This window comes from Mytilus californianus, unplaced genomic scaffold, assembly GCF_021869535.1.
Source record: "Mytilus californianus isolate M0D057914Y unplaced genomic scaffold, xbMytCali1.0.p SCAF_20, whole genome shotgun sequence".
NCBI lineage: Eukaryota > Metazoa > Mollusca > Bivalvia > Mytilida > Mytilidae > Mytilus > Mytilus californianus.
The window spans coordinates 7,151,009-7,174,473 of NW_026262669.1; the positions used below are offsets into that span (position 1 = coordinate 7,151,009).

The 23,465-nt window shown below is 31.0% G+C and overlaps 1 protein-coding gene and 2 long non-coding RNA genes across 5 annotated transcripts in view; 1 reads left to right on the forward strand and 2 right to left on the reverse strand.

The window, feature by feature from the left end:
• The window catches only part of LOC127731616 (uncharacterized), a 154,469-nt gene that overhangs the window by 58,525 nt on the left and 72,479 nt on the right, over positions 1–23,465 (forward strand). The window lies entirely within an intron of this gene.
• Positions 1–23,465, reverse strand: part of LOC127731602 (E3 ubiquitin-protein ligase TRIM71-like) — a 402,197-nt gene that overhangs the window by 37,726 nt on the left and 341,006 nt on the right. The window lies entirely within an intron of this gene.
• Positions 20,899–23,461, reverse strand: LOC127731636 (uncharacterized). The gene is made up of 2 exons (XR_007995652.1): positions 23,406–23,461; positions 20,899–22,399 (listed from the first exon to the last, which is right to left on the reverse strand). It is a non-coding gene; the product is annotated as an uncharacterized LOC127731636 (long non-coding RNA).

Below are 23,465 nucleotides of genomic sequence, written 5' to 3' on the forward strand. Positions count from 1 at the left end.
ATTTTGTTTAAATAAATTAAAACATAACTTAACATGTATGACTATACTACATGTACGATATGTATATTACTTGTATTTGACAAGGTCTTATGACATTTGCCCTTTAAATACATATAATTATGATTTATTTATGAGTTTCAATTGACTTTGAAACATTTTTCAGTAATCTAGAGTACCTTAAGATCTATGCCTTGCGTTAATTACTGCCGATCTGTTTAATCAACCCTTTGAACTGATTTTCATAGCTTTTTGTTGTTATGTTACACCATTATCTCGGGTAATGGGTTGTACAACCCGCCACATTCTATATGTTTCTATCAACAGTCATGAACCCGTGATTTAATGATAGCCATTGGTTCCTGTCACATTCTGTATGTGTCTGTCAACAGTCATAAACCCGTGATTTAATGATTGCCATTGGTTCCTGTCACATTCTGTATGTGTCTGTCAACAGTCAGGAACCTGTGAATTAGTGATTGTCATTGATTTCTGCAATATTTGTTTTTGGATTCCTTCATTTAGGATGTATATGGCCGTTGGTCTTTTCTTCTGATTTGTCTCCCATTTTGTCATGTTGTATCCTCAAATAGCCTACTATACGGTTTGAGTTTTGCTCATTGTTGGTTTATAGTTGTTTTCATATTCGTCCGTTGTCCTCAAGTGGATAGGTGTCTCATAAGTAATCATTCTACATCACCTAAACTCAAGTGGATAGGTTTCTCATTAGCAATCATTCTTCATCACCTAAACTCAAGTGGATAGGTTTCTCATAAGCAATCATTCTACAGCACCTAAACTCAACTGGATAGATTTCTCATTAGCAATCATTCTACATCACCTAAACTCAAGTGGACAGGTTTCTCATGAGCAATCATTCTACATCATCTAAACTCAAGTGGATAGGTGTCTCATAAGTAATCATTCTACATCACCTAAACTCAAGTGGATAGGTTTCTCATTAGCAATCATTCTTCATCACCTAAACTCAAGTGGATAGGTTTCTCATAAGCAATCATTCTACAGCACCTAAACTCAACTGGATAGATTTCTCATTAGCAATCATTCTACATCACCTAAACTCAAGTGGACAGGTTTCTCATGAGCAATCATTCTACATCATCTAAACTCAAGTGGATAGGTTTCTCAATAGCAATCATTCTACATCATCTAAACTCAAGTGGAAAGGTTTCTCATTAGCAATCATTCTACAGCACCTTAACTCAAGTGGATAGGTTTCACATTTGCAATCATTTTACATCACCTAGACGCAAATGGATAGGTTTCTCATTAGCAATCATTCTACATCACATAAATGCATAGTTGTTACAGGATATCTTTGGTCGGATTTGAAATCTGTTTTATTAAAAATGAATGCAATATAAAGTAAATTTCAAATTCGAATACTATTAAACTAACATTGACAAAACCAGCGACATTAAGGAATGAATTCCGCCCCAGTGCTAGGTAAATCTTATATATTTCCTACTCCACTTTAAATGCCTATATTTTATTTTAAAAAGACTACCAATTTGAAAGCTCTAGGTCTTGCAAAGTGCAAGTAATAATCTTTTATTTTGTAAAAGAGCTTAAAAGTGTTTTTTTTTCTAGTATAATATATCTGCTAAGAACGAAATATATTCACAAACAAATTTAATCAAATCACAAAAGCGCGGTCATATTACAAAAGCACAACTTTATCTGAAACAAAACTCAATCAAAGAATACTACTAGATGATCCATTTTTTTATCTGCTGAGTCTCACAACTGTTACTAGTATTTACATATCATTAAAATCTTACTGTTTACGTATACTAGACACCACAAATCCTTATTTGTATTTTTACTGCACTGTAGTGAAATATATCCGGGATCACTATGAACAATAAGAAGATCGTTGTGCAGCTTTTCTTTATTTGATATACGCCTACTAAATTAATCAGAAATAAACAAGTATGTGAAAATATTTTATCCTGAAGGACGATAGTACTTGTACGTTTCAAATGCGAATAACACAGGAAACATACTTTCTAAAAGTCATCAGGTTGATTTTATCAAGTGGAGACTTATCATCATCAAATAAAGGATACCCTTGGTGTGATCATAATTAATTGTTTGCCTTTTGAGTCAAGTACTTAATACTTGACAATGAAACACAGACAGAGATGTTTATTCGTATAGAAAAACTTCAAACGTTGAATGATGATGAATATTTTAATAGATGTCATTCTTTAATTAGTTGTTTGATGTACTAATTCAAGACATCAATAAAAATTAATTCATTTTGTAGCAATATTATTTACAAAATATACTTAGCCCTAGTCTATCATAGTTATCCAGAAATACAGCCCGATCAACATTATTGTATGAAAATTATCCAAAATGCATTATTCATCACCCTTTCGTTTCACAAAAGTCTCTAAATTGTAACTGAAAGTCACATATAAAAAGTCAATGTTGTTACGTGTACTAGCATCAATTTTACATATTCTGCAGCATGAACTCAAATCAAGAAATCTTGATGATTCAAATTATCAATTTGTTTGAAGATTTTTGGACAAATATTAGGGTGGTACCTAACACTACAGGGAGATAACTCTGTAAAATATTAAGTAGTTTAATCGATAGATAATGATGAATGAGAAGGACATTCTTGTAAACATTAAAAAAATAACATCATTTTTTTTAGGTACAAATTAACTTACTGAGGTTTCAACTCCCGCAGGCAAAGTTGACCTCAGATAGATTTGGCTATTTTAGGTACATTTGGTCATATACAGTCCCTGTAACGTAAAAGTTAACACTTTTTTCGTTCGGGAATCGTACGTACAGCGTTCGGGAATCGTTCGTATAGCGTTCGGTCATCGTTCGTACATCATTCGTATAGCGTTCGTACAACGTTCGGTCAGCGTACGTTCATCGTTCGTTCATCGTATGGTAAATGCCATCGTTTAGGGTTTTGTATATCGTGTGGTTCATGGTATCGTAAAGCGTTTTATTTGTCGTATGTAACATGGTATGGTTTAGCGTTTAACGTTTCGTTTATCGTATGGTTAAGCGTTTCGTTTATCGTATGGTTTAGCGTTTCATCTATCGTATGGTATATCGTTTTAAGGGTTTTATTTCAGAAAATTATTTCGTTTATTATTTTGAGTTGAAATAATTTTATAAAAAAAAAATGCGAGATAAAAAAATACAAGATTTGATTGATTAATAGTTGGTTGCGTACTTGTACATCGGAAGTAACAACCAAACGGATATCCCACTTTGGGAATTTTTTTTTACTGTCAGCCGAAAGACGACCTGTAGTGACTATATTTCTATCACCTTGTCACCCTTTGTACTATATTAGATTGGAAAGATTGGATTGGAAACATTTCACTTGTTAATTAAAGTAAGTTATATTAATTAGTATATTTTTTATTTAATACTAATTGCGTAATTAATAACATTTCAAATTTGATCTTATAAAATGTTAAAAAAAACTAACCTAAACAATACCCTTAACTAGTTCAATGGAACGTGAATTATCTTTATAGCTTTATAGCAAAGGCTCCGTGTTGAAGGCCGTACCTTGACCTATAATGGTTTACTTTTATAAATTGTTATTTTGATGGAGAGTTGTCTCATTGTCACTCATACAACAGCTTCATATATCTATCTATTTTACATAAAACTTATGTAGTCGTAAAAAATAGTATTGGTTGCAACGTTTTATCTTGATTGAGAAACGTTTAGCAATGCAATAAACTTACTTTAAATGTATTATAACTTAATGTAGATTTCGAACAGTATACCATTTCTTACCGATAGAAAAAAAAATTGCAACTAATATCATTACACTATGGAATAGCCTGCTGTATAAAACGAAGGGGAAACATTTCCTTCAGTCAGATTTTGACAGTAGTACATTTGTTGTAACATGAGATAAATACGGCGAAATATATTAGTCTCTCTCTCTCCTCCTCTTCCACCAAATATTTCTTTAATCCAAATATTTCCTTGACACAATAAACTATGTATAACTTTCTATAAATGAGGCTTTATATGAGATACACGTACTATATCTAAATGTATTAAAAAAAGACAAGTTATCAATGGTATTTGTTCCCCTCAATGTCAGAGTCTAATTTAAATCGAAGATTGCCAGGGATATATAAAAAAAATCGTGAAGACTTCTTTTAAAACCAGCGTCGCTTGAAATTGCTGCGTTGGTGTTAAAACTGTTATTTTGACTGTACAAAGTGTTTAAGTCCATTTATGAGTAAAATACAGAATGAAAAAAATAACTTTACCTTTTTTTCATACATTTATTTATTTTAGAGGTAAGCTTCTGTCCAAGTTTCATAAGTTTTAACGCAAATCATTTAGATCGAATCACCTTAAATAACCAATCAATTGTATATTAAAAGTTATTGTTTAGTTCTTTACATACGAATCAATGAAATATTTGTCACTGGACGTTATGCATGCAATCAATGATCAATTACAAATCTACAGTATTTATAAACATACTGCAATTGTATATATGAAAGAGACTAAATAATATAAATATTAATTCTTTCACACATATTTGAAGGATCGAAACAATCAGTTCTACAACTGGTTGTTATTTAAAGACTTAATGCAAATTTTACAAATATTACATGCCTCTGTGAACTCTCACATTGGCGCACCAAACTATTTCCTTTTATCGTGCATAGCTCATTTTCCGATTCACTTAATGTTTTTACCGATCTTCTTAATTGTTTATTACATTCTGAAATTAAAATCCTACACAAATTGCCAAAACTTTTATTCTCAGTCTAGACAGCGTAAAAGATGAATGCACCTTTGTACAAACGGTGTTTTGAAGACCGATATCCATTTGCGCTGAAAAAAATTAATTTGCCACAACTTAATTACGCTAATTCTTCTTTTGCAGCATTCATTTGCGCCAAAAAATGTAAAATGTAGAAATACCGCAAAGGACCGATTAGTGCACGAAGAACAAAGTTTTGCACTTATTTTGAAATCAATGATAGTATTGACTCAAAGAACATGGCATATAGAAGGAGACTTTCTAAAAGAACATAATTTCAAATTTGAAAATCATATCTTTAGTAATTATAAATTGATTTAATGTTTTATCGACACGCACCACCCTCCGTTGATTGTCACTTGTGTAATCGATAGAAATTCGTTTTTGTTCAACCTTGACCCGTTTTGGATCCACTTGTATACTGATTAAACATATTTATGGTATTTCAATTTTTTCTGATCTTTTTCGTTTGTTTATTACTGCCGTATTTATTTTGTTTTTCTGTCTGTTATATTTCTTAGTTCTATGTAATAGTGTATTTTCTAATATTTTTTTTATTTGTGTTCCTTTTCTTTTGCTTGTTTGTTAAGCTTACTCTTTTATAGTTCACTAGTATTTTTTTATAAAAATATTTTAGAATGTATATATATATTCTTATTTACCAGCACATAAGATACACATGTTCAAAGTATAACAGTTTATTACATTTTTGTCGAGCCTGCGACTTTTGTCGCAAAAGTAAGACATAGCGATCCTACATTCCGTCATCGGCGTCACCGTCGGCTAGCGACATCCACAAATATTCACTGTAAAATTAAAGTTTTTGATATTTTAATTACTTTCGTAAACTATCCTGGATTTCTACCAAACTTGGACAGAAGCTTGTTTATGATCATAAGATAGTATCCAGGAGGAAATTTTGTAAAAAAAAATCAAGTTTATCCGTATTTTACTTATAAATGGGCTTAGTTTTTTCTGTCAGTTAACATTACATTCACTCTGTCGTTAAAGTTTTAAAAATTTTAATTACTTTCTTGAAATATCCCGGATTTCTACCAAACTTGGACAGAAGCTTAGAATTCTATTTATCCGTACTTTATCTATAAATAGACTTAGATTTTTCTGCCAGTTAACATTACATACACCTTGTGGTTAAAGTTTTTAAAATTTTAAAAACTTTCTTAAACTATCCTGGATTTGTACCAGTGACACGCGCTGATTAAAAAGTCAATAAGTTTACAAATACGTACCTATGTGCATTTAATAAAGCAACACTTGAGCTTATAAATATCATTTTTTTTAGTGTAATTTTATTTTTATTTATATTAAATGTTGCCCGATAAAATTCACCTGAATGAGTATTTCTACTGTAAATATCACACGTACTATCTACAATATACGGAAATGACACGGCTGCGTATTGTAAAGTTACTGAAGGAAGATAAATGTCAAATTCATATCCCAGGGCGACGAAATTACCGGTTTGAAAAAGAATATAGAGAAAATGGAGAAATATAATGCGCGCTGTTAAATCGTGCTTAGGATATTTACAGATGACTTCTTTTTTGGTCTTCAATTACTTAATTTTTTCTAATGGACTTCTTCATAAATCAAAAACACGCACAAATTTTAGACCGAAAAACAATCACATGCCATTGAATGATTTTTCAACTCAAAACTAGTTATAATTGCCTCTTAAATTTTTCCTCGTTGGGTTGCTTGTCCATTGACGTTTACGCCATATCTTTTTTTTTTCGGTATTTGTAAAAAGCTGCTCATCGATCAATTTCACAAGAGTCTTAGAAATCTAATGAGAAAAATACTCGTAAGTCATGAACATTTAGTATAACTTGCTATCACTAGATGTCCTTATGTGTTTTTTGTTGTTTGATTGCTGTCTTATTGTCGTTACCCAAGGTGTTCTCTACTGTTTAAATCAGTTTAAAACAATTCATATTTGAAATAATTTTGCTCAGATGAAGAGTAATAAATTGAAGAGGTTTATATATAAATTCTTTGTGCAAAGTAAACATTAAAAACAAAATTTTTTTTTCAATTTTTAACTTCCCAAAATTCTAAACTGTATTGATTTTGAAGATGTGTCTCATCTAAACGAAGTCTGAATGGTCTCCAACTTACCAGTTTAGTGTTACCCTGTTTGGCACATACCTACATATAAACCTCATCACATTTGATCCCAAAATTGTCAATAAAATTGAATTTGTCGTAGTAAATTCCATTGAGCACAAAACAAACCTAAACCTGATTTGAATTATATGGATATTCAATTTTTTTTAAAGAAATATGAAGAAAAATGATAATTATTATATCTTGTTTGACTTTGAAACACGGATTTAATTCTTTAAATTACATTTTGCACAAAAAACACCTCAAATCTTCCTTGGAATGAGAACTCTTTCTTCATAGAAATGTATGAAATAGTTTACACTGGACACTAAACAACCAACAATCAAACAACTAAAATATATCCAAGGGATTATTATTATGCATGTACATGTACATAAATGCCAAATACCATATAAATATATTGAATAATCAACAAAATATAATGCTGCCAAAAAGAAACATTATCATAAGGATATCAAAATAATTCACAGGTTTTTTTCAAAATGAATTGCAAACAATCCTCTTTCAGAAGCATTTTCCAATATCCGTGCTATCTCTCCGTATCGGTCAATTAATTTTAGCATAAAGTTTTTAAATCGATGAAACACATTATAATATAAAGAAGTCACAGTAAACATTAAACTTATGCATGGCGGAAAAGAAACAGAAAACAATTGGTGCAATGTGCATGCAGCCTCGCAAATAATATTAAAAATTAATATAATTTAATTTATTTTTGATGGAATGATGAAGTTTCCAGAACATAGAAAATACACCAGAAAATCTATTAGACTAAAGTACACTATCAAAATGTGCTTGGTGTCCATTTTACAATATATCGTGTAAGAATTTAGTGTATTCTTATTCATTCCGACATCTGTGTCCCTGGATCTGAACAAGAAATTGCGAGGACGTTATGCTCAGTTTACCTTTAACATGATTTTTTTTAACAGAATGTTATAAATATAAAATTTTTTTTTTTTAAAAATCTTCGCGAAAACAAGCTGGCCCTAAAGCTAAATGTCATCGTCAGATGTATAATGGAAGGCGATAAACACTTTAGAATATATACCACCTGCTGGTTCTTTTTACATTGACACTTATTTTATTACGTAGCAAGTACGAATGTAAAATTATCGATATGGTATATTCCAGTCGAATATATACGGTATCTCTGGACTGGGGTATTTAAGATATTTTGATCTGACACTCTATGTAAAGTAATTTGTGCTTTATGTAAAAAAAAAAATGCATATAACCATCGTATTTTAACAAAATCTTTAAAATGTGTTGACTTTGAGCATAATTATATATATATGTATTTAAAACTGGAGACAAATCACTGATTTCCAATTATAGACCAATCTCATTATTATCAGCAGTGAGCAAAGTATTTGAAAAAAGTGTATTTAAAAATGTATTTAATCACTTATTTAGTTATATTTCAAATAGACAAGAAAGCGTTTTTGTTTCAAGTTCATATTCGCCTTTTGGGAATACTAATGCAGGAGTTCCGCAAGGCTCTGTATTAGGTCCCCTATTATTTATGTATATTACATAGCTGGTAATTTGATAAGTCTACCTCGATTGAGTACTGATTAAACATCCCTTTCTAATTTAAGTAATAGTCCTTACACAATAAAGGATGTCTTAAATAGCGATTTAGAATAAATAGTCTAAAGATTGGCTTATTGATTTTAATCCTAACAAGACAAATGCAAGATATGCTATTCTCCTTTAATTTTTCCCCAGATGACATTAGAAATCAAGTAGTAGAATTGTCTTCTGTCATTAACACTTTGGGATTACTTTTGATCCCAATGGTAATTTTTATACACATATAGAATACGTTTTAAGTTGTGCAGGCACAACATTAAATTAAAAAAAAAAATGAAATATGTACCGACTAGATAATCTTACTGGTGTGTTCTCATTTTGCCTTAGCTGTGAATTCCAGGTAAAAAAGGTAACAAATATGGTACTAAGGCGAGGTAAACGGACAGAAAGTCACAGGGCATAAAGTCACAGGACATAAAGTCACAAATTTGATAGGACAAAAAGTCACAGGACAAAAAGTCACAAATAATTTGTTGACAATTGTTTGAATATATAAGAGAAAGATCTTGAAATATTTTCTTTTTATTACATATATTAATTTTTAAGTTTAGGAAATTGTTCATTAAGCCTTGATAAATGAAAATTTATTAAATTTTAATCATGCAAAGGATATATTTCTTGGCACAATGAAGCCATTTAAGTACTAAGCCATTTTGACATTTTGTTTTCATAACAATTATTTGATCATTATTGATATTTCTTGAATAAATTTTAATTACAAAGTTGCTCCATATATAATAGTTCAAGAAAAACAAAAAAAATGTTTTTTAAATTAGTATTTTCTTGTTTAAAGAAAAATAATCTCAAAACTGAATTGTGACTTTTTGTCCTGTGACTTTTTGTCCGTGACTTTTTGTCTGTGACTTTTTGTCCTGTGACTTTCTGTCCTACATTCTAAGGCGAGATGGGAATTGAACTAAGGCGAAATGTGAATTTAGATAAAAAAATTAAATAAACAAATTAAACCTCTGTGTTCTTATAGCAATTTAAACAACATGTGATTAGGGAATTGCTGTCATGAATTTAGAACATGACGTTAAGTTTGAAGCAGAGTGATAAGTCACTGGGTCGCCCGTGTTTGCTAGTCGGGAAGTTATATATTTTCAGAGACACAGGGTGACATTTGCTAGTGGACAGAAGAAAGTCCAGAAAGCTCAATATGTTTTATTCTTCACATAATGGGACTGCCTCTACGATTTTGACTCTTTTTGGTCAAATATCTAAATTATTATAATTTGCGAAACAGTAATAATTATGTGATACTCAGCATGCAGTTATAGATAGATATAACTATCGAATGAAATAGTCTAAACCCCGACATATGTACGTCCAGAAATATAAATATATTTATCTAAATTGATACTATTGGATTCAGATACATGATTGCACGCCAATCTTTATTATAAATAAACTCATCATAGATACCAGGATTACAATTTTATATTAAAGCCAGACGCGTGTTTCGTCTACAAAAGACTCATCAGTGACGCTCGAATCAAAACAAATGTTTAAAAGGCAAATAAAGTACGAAGTTGAAGTTAAAGGACAGTTGATTGGATAAAAGTGATGGATTGCCACGCCTATATTAAAACTGAGGTCCTATGAACCGACTGCAGATAGCTCCCAGTATTCGAATTTGATATAAAATTCAAAGTTATTCAACAAGAAATGCAACAACAAAAAATCAGCTGGTTTTGAAATTTTTTAAGAGTTTGCAAATATTTAACAAATAAGAATTATGATATAGAATATTTTTTTTTCCTCAACAGTGTTTACTGAAGCAATTTTTCCTCCGAATCCCGAAAAGTTAATCATATATTCCAGAGTTTAATACTTGTAAATCCCGAATTCACACAAATAACAAAGTCCCATCCCGACGTTCGTGAAAGGTCTGTTCTAGAGTTTAGTTTAATTTTCAGAAATTAAAATCAAACAAAGTGTTTTATACAAATTCGCGTTCAGACAAGTAAATTAATATAGGTTACTGTAGGTGGCCTGGATTGTAATAGAAAATATCCAATGAAATGCATAAAATTTTCTAATGTTATAGGTCACGCATGGACTGTATTACTTTATAGAGATGCCCATGTGGCAAATCGAAGATAAGATTGATTTACCCATTGTACTTTAGAATTGAAACAAATCTTAAATTCACTTGAATACATTGACCTGTTATCTTGTCGACTTGAAAGCCAGCCAGACAGAGGGCTTATATCCTAAGAAGAGACCTTGATGAAATGTTTAAGTTAAACCAATCTTAATTTTCACGGGAACGAATATTTTGTAAAAACGTTGTAGTGATCAGATCATCAATGACGTAATCTAAAAAAAAAAGATGCGAAGGTCGAAAATAGTTCTAGCTCATAATGAAGAAAATATCAACCGTCTTATACGTAGCAAGAAAGTCTCCTCACGTACCCGAAGCTTGTGGACATATGTTGCTGGTGGGTATAGTCACACCGACTTATACTTGACTTTTTCTCTGCGGTTACAAAGCTCGTGGTCGAAATCAACTAGGAAGCTACCATTAGATTTTTACGAGGGGGGGTGGGGGGGACTATGATGAAAAATTTTGTCCTGCATTTTTCTTTAAATGTATATTATCTTAATGTAAATGTAGTCCTGCCTTTTTATTTTACTCTTTGTGTCTCTATGTAGCCTCGAGATATGGGACTACGTATTTTCACGTCAGACAAACTTCTTCGTGCATGAGACTTTATATTCGATTAAGTAATTTCAAAAGGGAATGGAATACCCATCGATTGATAAAGGGAAACCGTAGAAAAAAATTAGTCCATTCGATCATTCTTAACCTCATGTATAAACGTATATGTTTATTTATTATTGTGCACTGTTTAATATGGTCAACAGGAAATGTCACTTGCTGAAAGTCACAAATGATAGCCAAAACATATCATGAAACAATTACCACGATTATGATATTTCATTTGACTTCTTGGGTTAGTTGACCATGAAATAATGCATTATAGTTTTAACAAAGAAGTAATTCGGAATAAGAAATGTCTAAATTGATAAGTTATACAATGCATTTAAAAAATCCATTGCAAGAATATTGTATACTTAGAAATCATCGCCCGCTGCTGTAAGTTCAGTTTTGCCATTTTTCGTGTTTGTCATGAGACGATATTTCAGGGGTTTCGATTGTTAAACTCATCAAATCAAATAACGAACATATTCCATCTCAACACGAGAAAGAGTGGCTCATTTACATCTATCAATGTTTATCGTTTATAAGATGTTGTACTTTCAATGCTATTTATAAATGCAGAGTAAAATTTTAAATGTTTGGTATACAAAATTTAAATTTTTTATCTTAAAAAAAATCAGAAGATAATGGGAAATATCCAAAGAATCATGATATAAATTTAAAGAAAAGAAGAAAACCCAAAACATTTTTTTTTTATATTGAAATTGAAAATCCAACTGATCAAAAGTCGTATTGACGTCTAAAATTCTATACACATTAAACTAGTACTTATAGTATCTAAAAATGTCCAAACAGAGCCCGTTTTATAAACGCACACTGGACATAATTGTTATATTTCTATTTAGACTTTCCACATTTTATCAACCGTTTGTGAACTATTTTTGAAGATTACGAATCCGTGGCTTCATTGCACATTTTGTTTTGTTTAGAAAATAAAATACACAATTACTTGTATGTAAAATTATTTTAATTGAAGCTTTCTGATGGTACTTGATAGGATGTACGCCAATTGATGAGGGCGTGACACATTTTCACGAATGTCCAATCAGCTTTTTTTCTGTTGTACAAAGTTTGACGTGCGGTGATGTTTGAACAGTGTAAATGACATTGTCATAGTATTATGACTTTGTAGTGATCGTGCAAGGGCTGTATAGCCAGTCAAGGTCGTTAAAAACTTCCATTTGTTGTATGACAATGTATTTTAACATGAACGGCTATTTACTGTATACTATTGTGACTGTGTAACCTGATTCAAAACTTAATTAATTTAGGAAAAGTACTTTGCAATCGCTGAGAAGACGCTGAGTGTAATTTACATTTGTCCTTTCGGAGCCTTGTATATCTTACCATGCTGTATGGAGTTTGCTCATTGTTGAAGGCCGTACAGTGACCTTTAATTGGTCATTTCTACGTTATTCAGTCTATGGTTAAATTCTCTCATTTGACATTATCCCATCATAGATGATCAGGTGTAATATAAAAAAGGAAACTACATTATCGTATCTCGAATACATATCTATTAAATATAATAAAGAAAACTTTAGTAAGATTGAGTACAACAGAAGCTTTGCCTTATTAAATCCTCGATGCTGTCTCCTTAACTGTTAACATGGTATTATATGTGATAAATTGCTGTAAACAATACTAAACTGAGTATTTATTCACAGTACGCACTTCCTATTTTAGTTGTGGTGATAGAAATCTTAATATCATTGATACACGTTTGAGAAATATGTGAAGTTCTTCAAATGCATATTTAAACCTTGTTAATATGAAACACAATCTCCCATGCAGCTGTGGCCATCCTGTTGAGGATAGTATTCACCTTCTTTTTTTTTTGGTGCCCGTTTCACATTGAAGCAAGAGAAATATAATTTTCAAAATTTGAAAGATCTACTATATCCTTTTTGCTACTATTGGCTGGTGACCTTTCATTTCAGCACAGCAAAAACAAAGAAATTGTTGAGTCTGTACAATCTTATATAAAAAATACACAAAGATTTAGAACATTCCATTAAAATTCAGAATTCCTACTTTTAAACTCTTCACTCTAGTCCAATTTTATATATTACTCTGTATTATATTGTATTTTTTTTTTGTTTTTGAGACAAGGCCATATTTTGTCAAATGAGAAGCACAATTACTCCAAGGCGAATTACGAGAAGTGGTTTTGTATTTCGTTATAGAAAAAAACCTAGTAGTTTATGTAAAGTAACGACTCTCGTACGGTGTCGCATTATTATCTTTTTGATAAATTGGTGCAATTAGATGCAAACAATACTGACCATAAAATGTCAAGTTTGCGAGATCAGACAGTAACCCAACAACTAAACAATTGAAAATCTAGGGATCAATATTTAACAATTGCCAGCAATAAGCTATTTTCATAAATAAAACATGATTTAGTCGAATAATTTGCGAGTAAAGAAAAAGAGACTACCATAGATTTGTTATTAATCCTAAATGCTTGATGGGTACAGATCAGTATTCAGGAGTTACCTTTTTTGCACTAAACCACATTACAATAGAAGTTGGAAAATAGGGCCTGAGTGGTTTTGTTTACAATTATTTTCCATTATGTCGGCAGTGAAAATCTGCAATTGTTTCATCATATTGAGTGATTTACACATTATAACAAAACTAAGAATATGACGGATGCATTTATAGTTAGCTGTTTAACGTCCAGTGGCAACTATTAGATGTATTATTAGGAGGACATTTAAAATGTCATGAATATAAACAAGGACATCCTTTGTTATGCAAACATGTGTATCATGGCACAAGCGATGACATATAGACCCTGTGTAGCATATGTATATTTAGGGTGGGGTTGCTCCGAATAAAGGAGGTATATAGATACAGGAAAATAAAGAAAAAAATATAAAATAAGAATAGAGTATAACGGGCAAAATGAAGAATAGAGGAAAATGGTCTTAGATTATTAAAGAAAAGAGGGAAATGGTCTAGATTTTTGTTGTTGTTACAAAATAAAAAAATGAAAACGCTAAATTATAATTTCACTTACAGTTCTTAGATTTTTCATTTGCCGGACACGCTCTTTTTTGATGATTGTTAAAAGTCAAGTGCATTAGTAGTAAAAATAATACACAATCGTTTGTACATTGGTAGTAATTTATGTTTGGGGTTGATGAGGCACATAACAGAATATTGTTTCTATTTGAAATTTCTTGAATATTTGTTGTTTTCGACTGATTTGATAGATGAATACAAATATATATATAATCTAAAAACTGTTGACTAAACACCCTGCAGACTGCAGTTTACTTGCACATTCACCTTTTCCACGGCTAACAAAATTCATAATCGTATCTTTTAGTTTGTTTAAATCTATTTCAGTGTTTATTTTTCAAATTTTTTATGTAAATAGTTTTGGATCAACATCGAGACAGAATACATTATAATTTATTTAATGAATGATTAAAAACTGAATTATGCATCCAATCTAAATTTTTTATGCCTATTATCACCTATATAAAAATATTTAACAGAACACAATTCTAGTTTTATACTTAAAAAAAATATGTACGCTAAACGAAACTATGCACGCTAAAAAACGATGTACGCTTAACCATACGAGATACGCTAAACGAAACGATGTACGCTAAACGATACGGTATACGCTAAACGAAACGAAGTACGCTAAACCATACGATGTACGCTAAACCATACGATGTACGATAAAAGGGCGCTTATGTTATCGTTTAGGGTATGGTTTATGGTACATGGTTTCGTTCGTACATCATTCGTTCAGCGTCCGTGCAACGTTCGGTCAGCGTTTCGTTTGCATTTGTACAACGTTCGGGTAGCGTACGTACATCGTTCGGGCATCGTCCGTACATGATTCGGGCATCGTTCGTTTTGTTAACTTTTACGTTACACGGACTGTAGCTCTTCAACTGTGTCGGTTCTTAAACACCCTTGGCTTTCAAATATTCGGGATTGATTGTCCTGATGAAGGTTAATCAAGAAAAGCGCTTCGGACGCATTGATTTTATAACGTGTTGTTTTCATTCTTTATAGCACTGGGTCGATACCTTTGCTGGTGGACTATAAGTACCCAATTGTATTACCAGCTCAGTAGTCAGTACTTCGGTACTCACATGATTTGAAACAAACATTTCTAAAATTGTTTATTTATAAATTTTAAATTATAACAAAAACGGAGGTTTCAACTCCCTCAGGCTAAGTTGACCTTAGATGGATTTGGCTGTTTTTCAGGTATAATTTTCTCTGTTAACAAAAAAAAAAAGGTGGAAGATACGAATTGACAAAGAAATTTCATAAGTAGTTGAGAAAAGGACAGATAGATGACAAAACATGATGAACGACGAGAAGAAAAATCACAGGCGTGAATGAGGCATATTTCATATATCGATTCACGTAAAGATAAAAAATGTCTTTGTCGTATAATCAGTATGCAATTCATGTTATCAGATAGACGGTAATTTTCATGCTCAAAATTTCGCTTCTGTTACTCTATTTTCACAACATGACATTACTTATCTAACAGAGCAGAAAATGGTTTCGATAAACAAGTTTAACACCATATATTGTATTTAGGCCTGTTATATTATACGCACAAAATAAAAATTCTAGCAATTACAAGTACAAAACATCAACCGGACATTAAAAAAATATTTGCCACTGGATGTTAAGCAACCACCAATCGATCACTTAAATTTTATGTTTAAATCAATATATCTGTTTTTTTTCATATCCAGCTTGATATAAACCTATATAAAAGGATAAAGATGTGTTTTTGTTTTTGTTTAGTATTTGTGTTAATATATATGACATAACTATTCATAAAGAAGGGGACACTAGCTTTGCAAAGAAGGACATATACACAAGTTATCAATCTTAAAGAGATAAGACATGTTAAATAGTAATTAACTAATATGTTGGAAAGATAACTGGAATAATTAATCCAAGGATATGTTAGATTATACGTCACTAAAACGCCAACCTGACAATAATAAAATGTCAATATAAAAGGATTTAACGAAAGAAAAAAAAAAACGATAATTGATTTGACAAGAAGCAAAAGGAGTGTTAAGAATCACAAAAATGAAACATAACAAATCAGACATTACTAGCATACAAAAAAGGCACAATTCAATACTAAAACATTAAACTAGAACAACACGAAGTCAGTGAAACAATTGAACGCACGGACTAATCGATGGTTTATACTCTACTGGTGTCATCAGTCGATTTGTTTATGATAGGCAAAATATAGTGACAAATTATTAACAACATTATTAAATGTTATACCTAGCTAAAGACACAGCTTGTATGGCAGTTGTTTATAAAAGTAGTTGTGATTACATCGTTCAACAATCAAAACAATAGACAATTGAAAACAAACTGAAAGTGAAAGCTATGTTTTTTATAAAATTGCTTCCAATATAGTAATATTATCGCATTCTGTTACATATGTAGTAACACGCATAATGCCACGTAGCCAATAATGAAACAGATTTGTGAAGAAAAAAGGGACTCATCGATAAAAAAAATGTGAGACACTCATCCACCTGCAGCGCAAAAGGCAGTCATCATTGTGTTCCAAAATCATAAAATAAGGTGTACAAAGAATTATCACAACTAATAAGGTGATAAAGCTTTGACAATAATAGTTGTAATAAAAAAATACTAGATAGAGATTGCCTTTATTACGACATGTTGTAAAGTTATAATTGTTATATGAAAAGGTGCCTGGGATAGTTACGCAATTGATTATAAGTAACAGTTACTTATTGTTTATCGAGTACAACTAGTCTTCTTATTAATACCCAAAATCAGGAATGTACACACGTGTGGTTATGTCCTGATGTGACATGCACAGGTACAAATTTGCCAACTAATAGCCCCTTGTTTTCTTTCTTTTGTTTTTTCAGGTTAATTTGTATCGTCCGTAGTATGTTCTGATAGTAACGGGCTTACTGCCAAGAAGTCAATAATGACACAGATTTGAGAAGAGAAAGGGACTACTTGATGAAAAACATACTGCTGGTAGATGAGTGTCTCATAATTTAGTTGTGACTCAGCAGTATAACAGGCGGTCATTCTCGTTGTCTAAAATCGTAAAATCAATAAGGTGTACATAGAATTGAAACAACTTATAAAGTAGCATCTTTACTGCAGAAGTTAAGGCGATAATTCTGGCCTTGCAGTTTATTGCTACTTTTGAAAAAAATAAGGTTTATTATACATGTTATATGTTCTGATTCGCTATCATGTCTTCATGCAATACAACATACCAAAATTAAAAACCTGTTAATTTTAAAAATCCTTTTCGTGATGAGAAATTTGAGAAATAAAGAAGTTATATTTCTATGGATGCCAAGTCATACCGGCATTCACGGAAACACAGTTGTAGATCAGGTAGCAAAGAATTATCTGACCGACCCTATATCTAAATGTGAAATACCATATAATGATTTTGAATCTAATAAAAGAGAATATGTTTTAGATTGATGGAAACACGCTTGGAGTAAAAGGAACGACAATAAATTGCATGAAATTAAACCAACTTTATGAAAACCTTTAAACAAATTTATAAGCAGGAAAGATCAGTGTGTTATTTCTAGATGCCCTATTGGTCATGCTAGAAATACACACGAATATCTTTTAAAAAATGAAATTCAACCAGTATGTATACCTTGCGATTGCAAGTATTCTATTAAAAACCAATTGTTCAGAGAACAATTGAAGGTCTTTTCACATAAAATTTCTAAATAATTGACAAGAAGCTACTTTCAGTTTACTCAGAGTTACTATTGATGTCCAATCATAAGTTTCTTCATACTGATTAAAACAATATGGTTTCTATATACATATGTCTGAAATAAGAGAGATAATTTGCTACTTCTGGTTTAGAAAATGTCACTATCGGTCTCATATGATAGCTTTAGTCACACTGATTCCAAAAATATATGGTTTATATACTTTTGCTTGACATAAGGATGATACATTGCAACTTCCAGTTTAACAAAAAAATTCACTTCTTGTACCATATGATAGGTTACCACACACTGATTCCAAAATTATATGGTTCGAGGTAATTTTAAATGAAACCAGTGCAGGAATTGGCTACTTTCGGTAAACAAAAGGTCACTTCCGACTTACCTTTTCAAATATCTACCAGCCTAATGCATAAGACCCAATAGCTTTATCTTGTAAAATATAAAAATGTATTGCAAAGGTCAAAATCTAGAACGTCATATTTACCCTTGACCCTGAACTAAATTTCAAGATCATAAAGCTAGGACCTCAAATCAAAAGACCCTAGGTCTCTACTATATATGGTTAATGATTTGTATCACAGCTAATTTTAAATATAAGAGGGGAGAAAACTCCTATTAAATGTCAACGTACCCTTTCAACCAGAATTTATGTGTTGCAACATGTCGCAAAAACAATTTCGTCAAATATAATGTCGATATCTTATACGGTTTCTGAGGAAAAGCCAAAAAAAGCCATAATCAAAATTTAGAACATGACCTTGACATTCAACCTTGACCTCAGTTTCATTTTGGTGGATCCTGGACCTCAAATCAAAATACCCTAGGTGTCTGTCACTTATGGTTTACCAGTTACAAATACTTTTCAATTATACCAAATATATAAGGGAACATTACTCTCGTATGGACTCTCTGGATTGCTTCGGTAAACATTGATTTTGACAACCTGAAGATGTAACGTGCAATTTGGTCAAATAATTTTGTCGGTTTCTTTTACGGTTACGAGTAGCAATAACAAGAACAACCATGTTCGGGGAGACAACTCTTACAAGGGAAAGTGCTCATTTAAACGGTGTCTGTTTCAAAAGCGTAAAAACTGTTCGATATCATATAAAAAATATCTAAGCGACATCTTGCAGAATAAAATCTTCTCGCAAGAAATAAAAGTGGCGGAAGAAAAAACAAATAATAATAATCAGAACAAAATCAATAGGTCTTTCCACGGAACATTAAACATATTTTGATCGAATGTATTGACCGATATTCGAAAAAAAACATTGTAATGTAAATAATTTAAATAATATGTATGATTTATTTGATAATATTCCTGTTGAAATAATTGTTTCGTTTTGAAAAGAAATTGGAATATATTCCAATTTGTTGTATTAGTTTAAAACGATTGTAAGTTTTTATCAGGTTATCTTATGGATGAAATTTGATTTTTGAATAAGTAATTTCGCTTTAAACTAAAGTTTTTGTAAATTGAAAGACCTTTTGTCTGATTAAAAAAAAAACGTCTTGTTATAATATTTAAAAAAGCTCTCGACGCGATATACCTTGTTTGTGCTGATGCGGCGTAAGGTAATCAACCATAAATCAATAAAGTAGCAAAACATGGACAATGATAATTGTCTTTAAAATACAACTAGTTGCAGATTTCTTTTTTGAGTTGTTATACAAATATTGTCCTTATATGAAAATGATTGAAGTGTCCGGTAAAGTCTCACTATCGAGGGTGAGTTACATTAATTAGCATTGATCAAGTACAACAAGCCTTCTTATGAATACCCAATATCGAATAATGTACACCCGCATAGTAATGTCTTGATGTGACAAGCATATGTACAAATTGGCCAACTTATACATGATGGAAATGTTTACTCCTCCGTAGCACATGAGTTTACAACTAGGTTATCTTTTATCGATGTATTGTCTTTATAACAACTTGGTTTCTTACATTAGTTTTGTTCGGATATCGTCAGTAGTCTCTTTTGATTGACTCTTTGTGGGGATATTTGTTCAGTCTCTCTGTTTTTTTTCCTTCTATTTCTTACGCCAGTAATAATCTTGTTTTCGGTATAAAAAAAAAAATGTTTTTTAAATTTTCATTTTTGACAGTATTTTGGGAATGGAGTTTTCACGTTCAGCAGATTTTTCTCTCATAAATCAAGGAAAAATTCAAGATTACTCTTGGCACCATTATCATTTTTATACTGTTTGATGCTTCATCTTGTATAACTTACTAAATTATAAACCATTTACATATGAAGTTGTTTTTATCATCTGATTATGATATGAATGATTAAAAATAATAATAATATATTTATTTTAATTTTGAAAATTCGTAGATGTAAGAAATGAATGCTGTGTCACTAAGTCAAAATGTAACAATGTGACATAATTAGACGATTATAATTTCATCAGAAGAACTAAGACCGCGAAAACATGTCGCTAGTGAGTTGATACACATACATACCATATTGGTCAATACAGTCTTAAAATGTATGTAGTATATACCTCTATTCGAGCAAGTTTTCAGTAAGGAGCAAACCCGTATTAATGAAGTGTTTAAAGTGTGAACATGGAAGAGCTTCAAGTGTTTACTAAGATATTAAACACCATACGATGGAGCAGATGGTGTGTTAGTTCTAAGAAATTATGGGTAACATTGTGCATTTACTTTTTATCTGATATCCGAACAACTGGTGCATGTGTTTGATTGGTCAATAAGTGTCTTCTCCGTGTTTAGTACAAGGCCAATAACGTGTCTGGATCTGCGTCGCTGCATACAATTATTTTAAATGACATTGTGACGGCCAGAAATCACCTTTAACTTGTAGCCAACAAAAGACAAAAATCAATAATAAAATTTGACAAGATTAATTATACACAAGTTTACAAGAAATATTATACAAATTGAAATGTTAACTTAACTGTTAAATTATATGTTCGATCCTGTGTCTTTTCTTTATTCGGAATTCTTCTATTAACTGTACGAAATATGTCCAATCTAGTAAGATGTAGTTAACGTAAATAAAGTGTCAATCCAACAACTCCAGAGAACTTCTATGAATCCAAGTAAATTAATGTCTAAAAAAGTCTAATTTCGGTATCTGTTGTCAAGGAAACTTCTCAAACACTGTAGAAGGGAAACTCCTAAAAAATTGTAGAACGAAAACTTCTAGAATACGGTAGAAGTTTAAATAACACATCGTATATTATAATCATTCCAGAATTATTATGTCAGTCAAATAGAAAGTTATAATCATTCCATCAGTATCTATGATTGTTACAGTGATTTCTAAACTGCACAATTATAACATTATTATGTACAAAAACTATAAATATGATGTAAGCATATTATACATCATTGTCAAGGAAACTTCTAAAACACTGTAGAATGGAAACTCCGAGAAAATTGTAGAACGAAAACTTCTAGAATACGGTAGAAGTTTAAATTACACATCGTATATAATAATCATTCCAGAATTATTATGTCAGTCAAATAGAAAGTTCTAATCATTCCATCAGTATCTATGATTGTTACAGTGATTTCTAAACTCCACAATTATAACATTATTTTGTACAAAAACTATAAATATGATGTAAGCATATTATACATTATAAGGCCACACAAAACAAATTAGGCCAAGATAAATAAACATGATAATAACAATATCATAACAACACTGAAACATAACTAATCATTCCTTTCAATCAAGCCAAGTAAACTTTTACGAACATTTTCCTTGTACAGTCAGAGTTGTAATATTTTGAACTTTTGGCACACAGAAAGTCGCCACAACTCAACATTATCAATCTGCACATTAAATATGAAATAATTCCCTTTCAACGATAAAAGTAAAGACTATTCCGACAGTTTAGAATACTTTTCAATACGTTAAGTTCTATAATAACATTATTTGTAGGAAAACTAGCAAAGTGAAATCAATTTGAATGAGTAACGGACATTAGGATATAAATTGTAGTAATATAACACTTGATTGGTAAGAATTGTAGCTTATTATTTTGAATTTGATATAAAACTCAGTCACGAGAGAGCATTTAATAATTATCTGACATAAGAAAATATCAAAGTATGAATGATCCGTGTGATGCAACACGTACGACATAATTCTTTTGTGGTTAAACCAGATTTTAGGAAAACAATTGTAAAGTTTCTATTTTGATGTAATAGAATCATATATAGTATAACCATTAAACGTGCATGCAAATAAAACAAGTACACATTATATTCAGATTGTTTAATATTGTTTTTGCATCGGAAGGAAGTGTTTCCATCATGTCTGTGTTTCGCTAATGTTTATTACTGGCTGTCACTTTTGTCTTATGTAATTCATCCATCTGAAGAAATAAATACAATGGTTGTGTTTGTTTAACTTAGAATTATACAAGTGATGTTATAAATTTGTGCTATCTGCTTCCTTGGTGCAATTTGTTTATCCTTCTTAAAACGCATTGAAAATTAACACTTAGTTCGTCAACGATGTAAGTGAAGGTTTGTTTAAATGTTCGCAGTTTTGTTGTCCACAACATTAACTTCTATATTTTTAGTTTTTAGATAACAAACTAGTCTATCGCTGTGTTGAAGACCCATTGGTGGCCTTGGGTTGTTTTCTGCTCTTTGGTCGGGTTGTTGTCTCTTTGACAAATTCCCCATTTCCATTCTCAATTTTATAATATACTGAACAACTCGTTAAGGACTGTTATTAGTATTTGGGCACGATTTGACCCAATAAATAGTGTGGACTGATGTTGTTTACGTTCAGTTTTAAGGAACAACAGTCATACAAGTCTTGTTAACATTTCAACAAGAACATTATCTCCCCTTTTTAAATATACTATTATTCCTCTATCAACAAACAGTACATGCTAGATCTGTATTTTGATAAATATATATAGTCACTTTAATTGTTGAAATTATCTGTATATGATGAGTATGTATCCGGTCAATAAGAGTACCAATATTTTCAAATGGAACCGATTTTATGTCAGAGACGACCATACCACTTAACTAAACGAATAGTGTCCTTCATAAGAAGCAACTTACAAACATAAATTACGTTATCTCTTTACAAAAACAAGTTTAAAAGATACTACTGCAGAAAAATGTCATGTTTTGCATATCCTTATCGATCAGTTAGTAACTAGATGTATTGTACTTTTTCATGTAAATTTTAAGTATGAAACAAATTAATTGAAAAAAAACATGTTATACTAAGTGTATAGCTATCAGTGATACAATTTTGTATAATCATTATATGTACTTTTTTTGATGACTAATGCATATAATGTACATCCGCGCCATCAAAGAAAAATATAAATCGTAAGCTTTATCTTCAATACTTACTCTCCACAGGCACAGCTACAATGAGAACATATTATATTATTGTCGGACTTTTGTCAAAAT